This window comes from Mesoplodon densirostris, chromosome 14, assembly GCF_025265405.1.
Source record: "Mesoplodon densirostris isolate mMesDen1 chromosome 14, mMesDen1 primary haplotype, whole genome shotgun sequence".
In the NCBI taxonomy this organism is placed as follows: Eukaryota; Metazoa; Chordata; class Mammalia; order Artiodactyla; family Ziphiidae; genus Mesoplodon; species Mesoplodon densirostris.
Window position 1 is genome coordinate 87764647 of NC_082674.1, and position 10961 is coordinate 87775607.

Sequence of the window (10961 nt, forward strand, 5' to 3'; positions counted from 1 at the left end):
ATTTTTTGCTGTAAATTTTTCCTTTGTTTTAATGAGTTTTCTTAAGAAAAAAGACATGTATGTTTATTTTTCAAAACTTGGGAGGGGAAAGAGAAAAGCAAGAAAGCAAAGAAGCAAAAATAATGCAATGACCAATTCTAAATTGGCTGTATCATTGTATAAACTATTTCAACCATGTGTATATATTTAATATTTTGATTATAGACATATATTTTTTAAAAAACCACTATGCAGATTTAAAACGCATTCAGCTTAATGATATACAAGGACATTTTCACAAATCATTCAATACATATGCTCTAAATGGCAAATAAAATATTTTATTGATAAATAAGTAGTAATTTAAGTATTAACTTATATTAAACACTTAGGTCATTTCCTATTTTTATCTATTAAAGGGACACTTTTACACAAATTACACAAAGCAATATTAACCTTTTAATGGAAATTCCTAGAAATCAAATGTCTGAGATAAATTCTAGGTGTACTGATAATGCTTTTGCTACATGTAGCTTAATATTTCTCATTAATAAGTGTTCCTATTGCAATATTTACATTTATATACATAAGAGACCTCTTAACCTGCACTTCAACTATATTCGGTGTATACCCAATGTAATATTAATTTAAATACATAAAAATAAAAATAACACCTCATTTTTTCTTAATTTGTTTCTTTGATTATCAGAGTAATTGAATGATTACCAGAGTAACCAATTATAGTTCTTCTATGAATTGTTTATTTCAATTTCCCACTTTAAAAAATTCCAGAAACGTCTTTATCTAAATCTACTATTTATTCTCACCTTTCAACAGCAGCATTATTTGTGCTTTCTCTCTCTCTCTCTCTCTCTCTTTTTATTATTTGTGCTTTCTCTTGAATCTCCACATCTCAGTTGGGGGCCTTGTTATCAAGGTCTCTTAACCTCACACAGTATCCACATATGCCAACAGCAGGATGATATCTCTTCTTCAAAGTTAATGCCCTCAGATTCACTTTTTAGATTTATCCACATTATATGTTTTCAGAATTTTTTTTTTTTTTTTTTTACATTTTGGCATACTGATGTTATTATTTGCTGGTTTTAATTTTAATGTTGATTTAAAATGATCTGAGTTTTTATGTTTTTTTGTGTGGTTTCATTAAACAGTGTGCAGAGCAAAAGAAGAGACTAGGATAAATGAATTTTTTTCTCTAACAATAATCTATTCCCAGAATGTGTTTTTTTTTTGTTTTTTTTTAACATCTTTATTGAGGTATAATTGTTTTACATTGTTGTGTTAGTTGCTGCTGTATAAAAAAGTTAATCAGCTATATGTATACATATAACCCTATATCCTCTCCCTCTTGCGTTTCCCTCCCACCCTCCCTATCTCACCCCTCTAGGTGGTCACAAAGCACCAAGCTGATCTCTGAGATCTGGTTAGAACTGTTAATGCAATCTTGTGTTTGTACTTAGAGAACTTCCCTTTCAGAAACTGTCATTTGAGGATGAAATATCTGTATCTCTCTACTTCATTGACTCTCCATCTGTTGTCAATGATTATTTGGGAGAGCACTTCTTATTTTCCTCACACTGTCTCTTAATTTACTTTTATCTTTTAACAGTTTCATAATTAACTCTATATTATGGTAAATGTCCTTAGGAAAAATGCTATAAAATATTTTAGTGCAGAATATTTACATTACAGAGGACTTGAGGTGATCTGGCTCCCATAATGAGTATCCAAATTCCCTTTCGTTTTTTATTGAGTAATGGATGTTATATACTTCATTGCTAGTATTGTTCTGGGTAAAAACAAAATAATTATGTAAACTAAAACAAATTGGATGGATAAGTTTGTTTGCAGAACCAAAAGTAGGTATCCTGAAATAATTGATAATTAAATCCAGCATAAATTGCTGAAATTTTCCCAGATCAAATTCAAAAGTGATATTTGGGTTATTTACCCCTTTAAGTCTATCAATGAGCTCTTGTTAACACCTCCCATGTCATTATCAATTCAAGAATATCATTTTTTATTAAAATAACATCTATTACTTAGAACGTATTTTTATACATTTCTGGATGTTATTGGAGGTGTGATTCAGAGAAGAAACTGACTATAACATTTCAGAACTTTGTAAGTGTTAACAGCAGTTTCAAGTAGAATGAGAAGCAAAATGCCACTCTCTACTTCAATAGAGGTTGAGTGGGGAAATGGGAAATGGATTCTAAAACTAATTTGCAAAGGCACTTGAGGTTACAAAATTAGAAGTGTTTTCCACGAGCTGAATTTTTTTACACTGTCATGAAGAACAGTAGGATAGAGTCTGAAATTGTTACATTGTTTGTTCCTACTCAGTGAGTTATTCTTCTTGATTTAGGGGTATACATTAAACACTGCAGAAAGCCTTCTTATATAAACTAATTACAATCTTAGAAGTAGAAAAACAACTACTATAAATATTGTGCAGAGAAAACAAGTTGAAAATATGCTTCTGTATAACTCAACCAAAATAATTTCTTACAGTAATATAAATTGAATGATAAATGCAATTAAGCATCTCTGGTATATTATGTAGTTGATGTTTAAGACACTTTTGATAATGTACATTTAAGTAATACTAAAATGCTTAAATATCCCCAAATTTTTGCTTCTATCTTCATTCTTAACTTCTAGGGTTACAGAATGATCCCATCCTAACATTTCACCTGCTTGTATACAACACGGGGAAAATCGTCTAATTTCATGACATTATATATTATTTTTATTTACTGTATATAACTTTATATTAAAATGTTCTTGGGACAGAAGGGAAGGACTAATTAAAACAACTTCTATGGGACAAATCTTCACAACCAATGGCCAAACATAGACTTTAGTTACATCTTTATCTCCACCTCCTTAGACTTTGTGAAACACATTCTATGCTGAATTGCACAAGATCTTGGATTCTGACCACATATGGATTTGAATCCCACCTGTGCTACTTAGCAGCTGTGTAACATTGAAGACAGTACTTATTTCTGAACTTTTATTACCTCTATGAGATTAATGGAATAAGAGAATAAGCTTGGGTAACAGTAGATCTTACCATATGGGGTTATTAGAATTAAGTGACATGAATGTAAAGCATTTTGCACAGTCTCTAGTGTATATTAACTGTTCATTAACTGTTAATTATCAATAGTATCATTATCATGTCTTTACAACTAAAGATGGAACAAAATGACAAGACAAGGGAGACCTGTTGGAAAGATGTATGGAAGAAAATGAAGATGAGAAAGAAGACAGGAGGGCATGGAGAATTCCCTGGATTAGGTGCTTGCAATTGTTGGCATGGGAATAATCAAAGACATTAACAAAACAACAAAGAAGAAATCTAATATTTATTGAGCAATTGTAGTATGCCAAGAGTCTTTGAAACGTTGAAACTGAGGCTCAGAAAAGTTATGTAGTTGGACTAAAGTCACATATCTAATAAATTACTGACAAGGAAGAATTAATATTCAGATATTTTGATTCCTTTAAGCTAAGTTAAACCATTACTGGTCTCTTACATCCTGCTTATGATGTTACCATGGGGATGGTTACTCTTGATGAAATATGTACGTAAGACTAGAGTTAGACTATAAGGATCCTGATATTATTAGTTCCCAAAAACCATCTAGTTTACTAAACATTGGAATAGTAAAAGTTCTGATCACCCAATTCCAACATGGAGGTGAAGGGTTTTCCCCCATATCAATAAGCAATGCTCAGACACCAGCTAGTTGTCTTATAGTTCAACTCAGTTCTGACACTATCTACCCAGAAATAATGACAGATTCCACAGGTAAAGGCTCAGTCCCACAAGACTACATCCCCTCTCCACTTCAGACACCAGTCACAATTCAAGGTTGTCACTTGACTGGCCTGCTATAGATCGGATATCCCAACGACCCTCACTTTGGGTTTAATTAATTTTCTAGAGCAGTTCACAGAGCTCAGAGAATTTTTTTTTTTACTTTTTAGATTATTGGTTTATTATAGAAGGATATAACTCCAGAAAGGCCAGATGGAAAAGAGGCATAGGCCAAAGTATGGAGAGAACAGAGCTTCCACACCCTCTGAATGCTCCATTCTCTCTACATCTACACTTGTTCATCAACCTGGAAGCTCTCCAGAGCTCTCTCTTTTGGGGTTTTATGGAGGCTTCATTACAAGCTTGGTTGATTAAATTAATGGCAATTGGGGACTGAACTCGATCTCCAGCCACTCTCCCCTCCCAGAAGGTCAGGAGATGGGATTGAAAGCTCCAGCTGTCTATTCATGGTTCTCTTGGCAAACAGTCTCCCATCATTACATGCCTTCCAAAAGTCCCCTTATTAAGATAAACCCAGTTGTTGTATGTTATGAATAACAAGACATCCATTTTACATTTATGGCTCTGAAGCGATTTCAGGAAGGGATGACAAGAGACAAAATATTATGAAAAAAGCTGCTCCCATTATTTTTAACACTCAGGAAATTTCAAGGGTTTTGGGACCTGTGATCCAGGAACTGTGGAAAAAGACCAAACATATCTGAATGACCAAATATAGATTTCTTATAAAACACAGTATTTAGTCATGGAACTGATGTGTCTTCTTTCTATTATTAACTTTTCCACATATAAAGGGAAGATCAGAACTTTATGGTCTTCCAAAAAAACCTCTTATTGGTCATGGTATAGTGGTGACCTTGGTCTTCTTTGAAATCACTCATGTTGACTGAAATAAAAATGCACAATGTGAGAACGGTGAATTTCAGTTTTATTTGGAGACTTAATGGGGACTATAGCCCAGGAGACAGCCTCTAGGGGAGTGCTAAGAAACTGCTCCACAGAGGTAGGGGAACATCCTGGATTTAAAAATATATATATATATTTTTTTTTTAAGTAAGAAATACATGTTATCAAGCATACAACTTGGTAAAAATGTCATTGCTAGTCATGTGGATCAGATATCTCAGTTAATGATTTTAGTGCTTATCTATATATTAAAAGATGCAAGAATCTGAGGGTCATTGAAATTCTTCCATTTTATCTATCTAGAGGCCCATGTATCCAAAACACAGGATGCTTCATCTTAAACTCATTTTAGGGTATACTTGTAGGTCAACAGCTGCAGTGGCTAATGACTTGATCCATGTAATAGCTGGTAACTTTCTTTGTTTACACTCATTTGACATTTATTCAAGCATTGCTATGTAACATTATGCATAGTGTTTCTTCTATTCTTACTTTATGAATTTGATATATGAATCATCTTTCTAAAGAGATCTATACATTTTATATATGCACCATCTATACAAGTAGTGTATAAGCCAACAAACTAAATATTTTGATATTCACACAAATCCTAGCTCAGAATTGAGTAGTAATCTTTGAATAGGAGTTTGAGCCACTGACCATGGAGAAAGCATACCCATGTCAAATGTCATATTATCGAAAAGACATGATGAATATGATTATGATGAAATGATATATTGCTCAGAAAAAAAAAGCATGCAGAATAGAAATGCATGAAGAGACTCTTAATTGTACTCTGATCTTAAATCTGCCTTGTACAGCTATTAAAGAAGTCTGCTGTTTGAGGCCACGGGCAAAAATCCAATTATTTACAACAACGTTACATACATTCCTAGAACCTGAAATTCTTACATGATTGCAACAATATGGACCAAGATCCTTAAGTACACCTACAAGCCTTGACTCACTATTCTAACTCTAGGACTATATGCAAAGAGAAGACTAACCAGATTTTAAACACAAATATTCTCATTGAAGAATTAGAGTAACTCATACTTGGAAATTGCCTTTAAGTCCAAAAATAAGAGCTCCTTAAACAATGTCATTGTTATCTGTTCAATGGAGTATTACACATTCTTTAAAAACTACTTATATGAAGGGTATGCAATGCCATTGGGGAAAAGAGAAAAAATAAAGAAAAGTGTAAAAATTATCTTTGTTACTTATAATTAAATAGAGCAATGTATTTAAAATATAGGCATATCAAAATATTATTTTTTTATTTTCTCTAAAAAGAAAATATTTTAATTTTTATAATTTAAATTGTTTTACATCATTATGATGAAGTTAAATAACTTTAAAGACTAACACAATTAAAATGTATTATGTATTTAGTAACTTCGTTTTTATAATTTATTATAAAATTATGTTATTGATAACATGTAGCTACTAATATACATTTATAAATGGATATTCCAATACATAGTTAAACTGAGAAAGTTAACCATCAACCTTATTCTACTAGTTTTACTAGTTTTTATAGTGACCAGACTATTATATACTTGAAAGGTGCATCATATATAAGGACAGCTAAGTTATTTTTAAGTTTTTTATATTTTTTCTCCAATTCTGAGATAAAATATATTGGGTATAGAAAAACTTATGGATTCAAGTACTCTGCCCCACTTAGAACATCCATATCAAGTTGCAAGACAAATGCCATATTTACAATCAGAGTTTGCTGTTTGGATGTGGATGGGTAAGTCACAGAGTATTCTTTTAAAGGAAAATGATAACTTTAAAATAAAACTTCTCACTCTTTATGATTACTCCCTTGAAGAGTTCATTTACTTTTTTGGTTTCAACCATTATTTATATGCCTTACAGCTCCCAAATCTGTATTCCCAACTATGCTTACTCACCCAAGTTCCAGATCCATATTTCATACACAGTTCCACTTAGATATCTAACAGTCACCACAAACTCGAAATAACCCACCATAACTATCCCAACCCAATAAACATGTTCTATTTTCTAACTTTCGGATGTTGTTAATAGCATCAAAATGTGTCTAGAGTACCACACCCTCCTTTTTCTCTCAGCATTAACAACTTGATGGTGTCTAAATTCCTCTGGGCTCTTTACCTACTCAGTTAGCTCAATCAGCATGTTCTATTGACTCTTTCTTTGCCTAATCCTCCCTAGTTTTCTACTGCAATACCTTGCACTCTAATCAAGCCCTCATCACATCATACCTGGAGACCTGCAATCATCTTTCTCTTGGACATCTTTAAGTACACTAGAGGTGTTATAGCTGGCTTTTAATCAATCACACTATCTCATCCATGAGTTATAGTTAATTTAAAATGGCAAGACTTGGGAATTAGAATGTTTTTATTCAAATTCAGTCTGTAAATATCAAAATACATTCATTCTAAAACATCTTTGATATAATATATTGAGTATACAGTGAGAAATTCAAACATTATAGAAAAAGTAAAAATATTAATTCACCTTTTAACAAATTTTCATCCAGGATCTAAGAGTTTCTTAGCCTTCTCTACCCTGTTAAACAGGGTAGAGAAAAGAATCACTTCAAGGACACAACTAAAATGATGTATTAGAAAATAGACTATAGGAAAACATAAGATTAGCAATCCACGTGGTGGTCAGGGAAACCATGTGTGTGAGTTTGTGTGTGTGTGCATGTGTGAAGCTTTAATCAACTTGAATATATGTGTAAAGTACCTGTTTCACATGCAACACATTTTAGACTCAATGTGGATGCAAAGATGCCTAAGATAAACTTCCAAATGATTTACAATTACATTGGTGATAGGAAACTCAGACATTCTAAATGAAAGAAATAAGATAAAGTAGAACACAGACATCTGTAAGTATCAAAACCTAATTTGTGTCTGCCAGTGTGTTGGAGAGCAAACTTTCAGAAAGTGGTAACCTGCATTGCATTATTTTAACCTGAGGGAAAACAATGGGTTCCAAATGTATCCAAATCCCCAAACATCTTCCTGTAAATCTTTAAACTGTTTTTAACCACCAATATAAAAATCTATTGAGGATTTCTGCAGAATAGAATGTACTTAAGATATCAATTCTAAAATTATTTAACATTTAATGAACCCCAAAGGATATGTTTACATGTAGAATACAAAGATAAAATACTGTGTCAGCTATAGATTGCATTTGTTTTCTGCACTGCAACAAACATGCACCATCATATAAATTCTAAAAAAAGGAAGAAAAATGGTAAAGATACTAAAGATGATGTCTGAATTGTGCCCAGCTTGACAGTGCCCACAGGTGCTTGGTAGATGCAATGTTGAGGCCCATTAAGGGATAAATTCTCATGAAAAATGGGGAAATTGTTAGTAACAACAATAGGATATCATGAGAGGGATTGAACGAAGGTGTTATTATACTAACATCCTTTCTTTCAGATGTCAACATTTCCACTGATATATGAACATATTCATTATAGAAGTGTTACAGTATGGATCACGAATTCCATTTTGCAAGTTATTATAGCAAAGGTTGAAAAATGAATGATCAGATATCAAGGGATACTCCTTTTTATTAGCTAATGAATTTTATGTTTGGGATTATATATGCTATAGAAGGAAGTTAATAGATGAGGGTCCACAGCAAAGCTATTGTAAACAGAAAACACATTAGGGAGCCATTTAAGTGTGTACAAAGGAATGGTTAAAGTATTCTTAAATGTGTGTAGAACAGAGAAGCAGAGATGTAAAGACCATGTAGAGAGGAATTTTAAAAGAATGCTTGTGTGCCCTGCACACACACAAATGAAAGTACATAGGCAGAAATACTAAAGTTGCAAATAATATTTAGTAGTTGCAAACCACCTGAAATTCTTAAAATATATATATATATATATATATATATATATATATATATATATAATTCTTGTGTGTGTATAGTTGTATGTATGTGTGTTCATTGTAGATATATTCATTGTATATTTTATTCACATGTATATAGAGGCACATACAATTTATATTTTTAACGATGATATACTGTTTGGCAATTACAAGATAGAAATAAAGAATCTTCACTAGTAACGTCACCTTTAAACAAGGCGGGAGGGGACACTGCTAAATTTATAAAAACAAATAAAAATCTCCTTAAAATACGGAATTGGCTAGTAATTTAAACCAATTGTGCTAACTTATAACCACATAAAACTCTGTTTTTCAAGATGACCATGACTAGAAGTATAGCATTTGTTTATATATTTATATTTTATTTATTGAGTCAAAGATATATAGTAACCGCTAAAATTGTGATCTAAAAATCAAGCAAACTAGAATTAACATTGGGTACATTTCACTATATTTGTTCCATTTGTTTTACCTCAAATAGAAATAGTTTACATAAAAATTTATCTACTTTTAAATAAACACTCTTTTTTCTTATGTTTTTCAATGCTAGTTCAAAACAACATTGTTTTTAAGAATTTTTGATAATGCAAAGCTTAATTTTTAATTTTGTAACAAGGATTCTAATATTAATATGAACACAAAATCTTAAAACACACAATTTCAGAATTTAAAAAATACAAATATTCTCCATTCCATTCCACAGTGATGCTCCCTGGAGCACTTATACACACACGCATGTACCCACAAATTCTCCCTCTCTCTCTCAAAAGCACATGCAAACAACAAATTTTAAACATAGAAACATAGACAACAAAAAGGGAAGCAGGGCTGAAATTTATTTCTAGTCTTAATTATTCCTTTCCCATTACTTTGCAGGAATAAGAAAATAAAAATCCTGGAAGATAAAAATTAAAGGATAAAAGTAGAATAGACATAGTGCAATTAAATATAAGATAATATAGTTTACAGAAATGTGAATACTTTGATGACGGTAAGAACAATATTTCCTGTGGACACTGGGCACAGATGAATCTGAGGTCTCTAAGACTCTCCCATGAAGGAATATTAGCCCTGATAATCAAATTACTGTTACTTCTGACATGTAAAATTATGAGATTGGTTTCTATTCTGGGAGGTTTTTATTACGCTTTGGTCAAGTTAAAACTGCTCAGAGTCCTGCAATATATGCATCTGGTAGTCTAAGGTTAATTGAATGGACAATTAATCTTTGGCCATCTGTCAAGGACACTGGATTCCTGCCAAAGAGGGGGAGTAAACAAAATGGCCATTCATGTTTCTTCATTCTCCATGATTCTATTATTCTAAAAATAAATTTCCTCAAAATGTATAAATGAAAGCTATGAAGTCTACAATCCTGATGAATTAAAATGTAAGGCAGAGGTCCAGGGGACTCTAGGGGAGTCAAGAACAAGAAGCTGCTAAAACACTAGAACACATTGTTTTTACTTTTCCTAAGCACATTAATAAAATCAACAACCCAAAGAAAAATGGAAGAGAAAATCAGATTAATTTAAACATAAGCCTGGTTCTCCATGTACACTTATATAACAATATGAACTTAGTATTTGATTTATGCATAACAGTATACTAAACATTAAAAAGAAATGCAATTTATATGTAATTACAGAGGGTAAGGGGAGGCTGTAACCAATCAAAAAGCAATCACATGACAGTCTATGATCAAGGACCAGATTGTAGTGCAGATTCTATGAACTCAGATGTCATAGGTGAGCAGCTTCTCTATGAAATAAAATGACCAATTAAGTTAAGCAACTGTAGAATTAAACTGAATACTTTAGGCAGAGAAGACCCTAATATTTGTGGCATTGGAGAAAGAGTACAAATGGTCACACCTAGCTTGCATCTTGCTTCTTTTCTTTTCCTACCTCCAGGTTTTCCTGCATTCGACAAGCATCATGCACAAGGGTATGGACACCCTCAACCTATAACTGTCTCAATCCCAGCCATCACTTTTTCCTTGGCTGTATATTAAGCCTGTGTACCCAATCTCCAGTGGAAGTTAGCTTTGGGGTTATTTGAGCAGAGAATTTTTGTACTAGGCATAGTAAATTTATTCCATTCTTCTACAGCTGCAAAATGAAAAGAATCTGGAGCTCAAAGATAAATTTTCTTTCACTTACTATGAGGAGGCAGTAGACACAGTGTTCATATGAGCTTAAATTAGTTAAAGTGTCTTTTGCAAGTAAAGAGGTAAGGTCTGTTTTTGAAAACACAAAGGAAAATTCAGTCATATATTCATGATA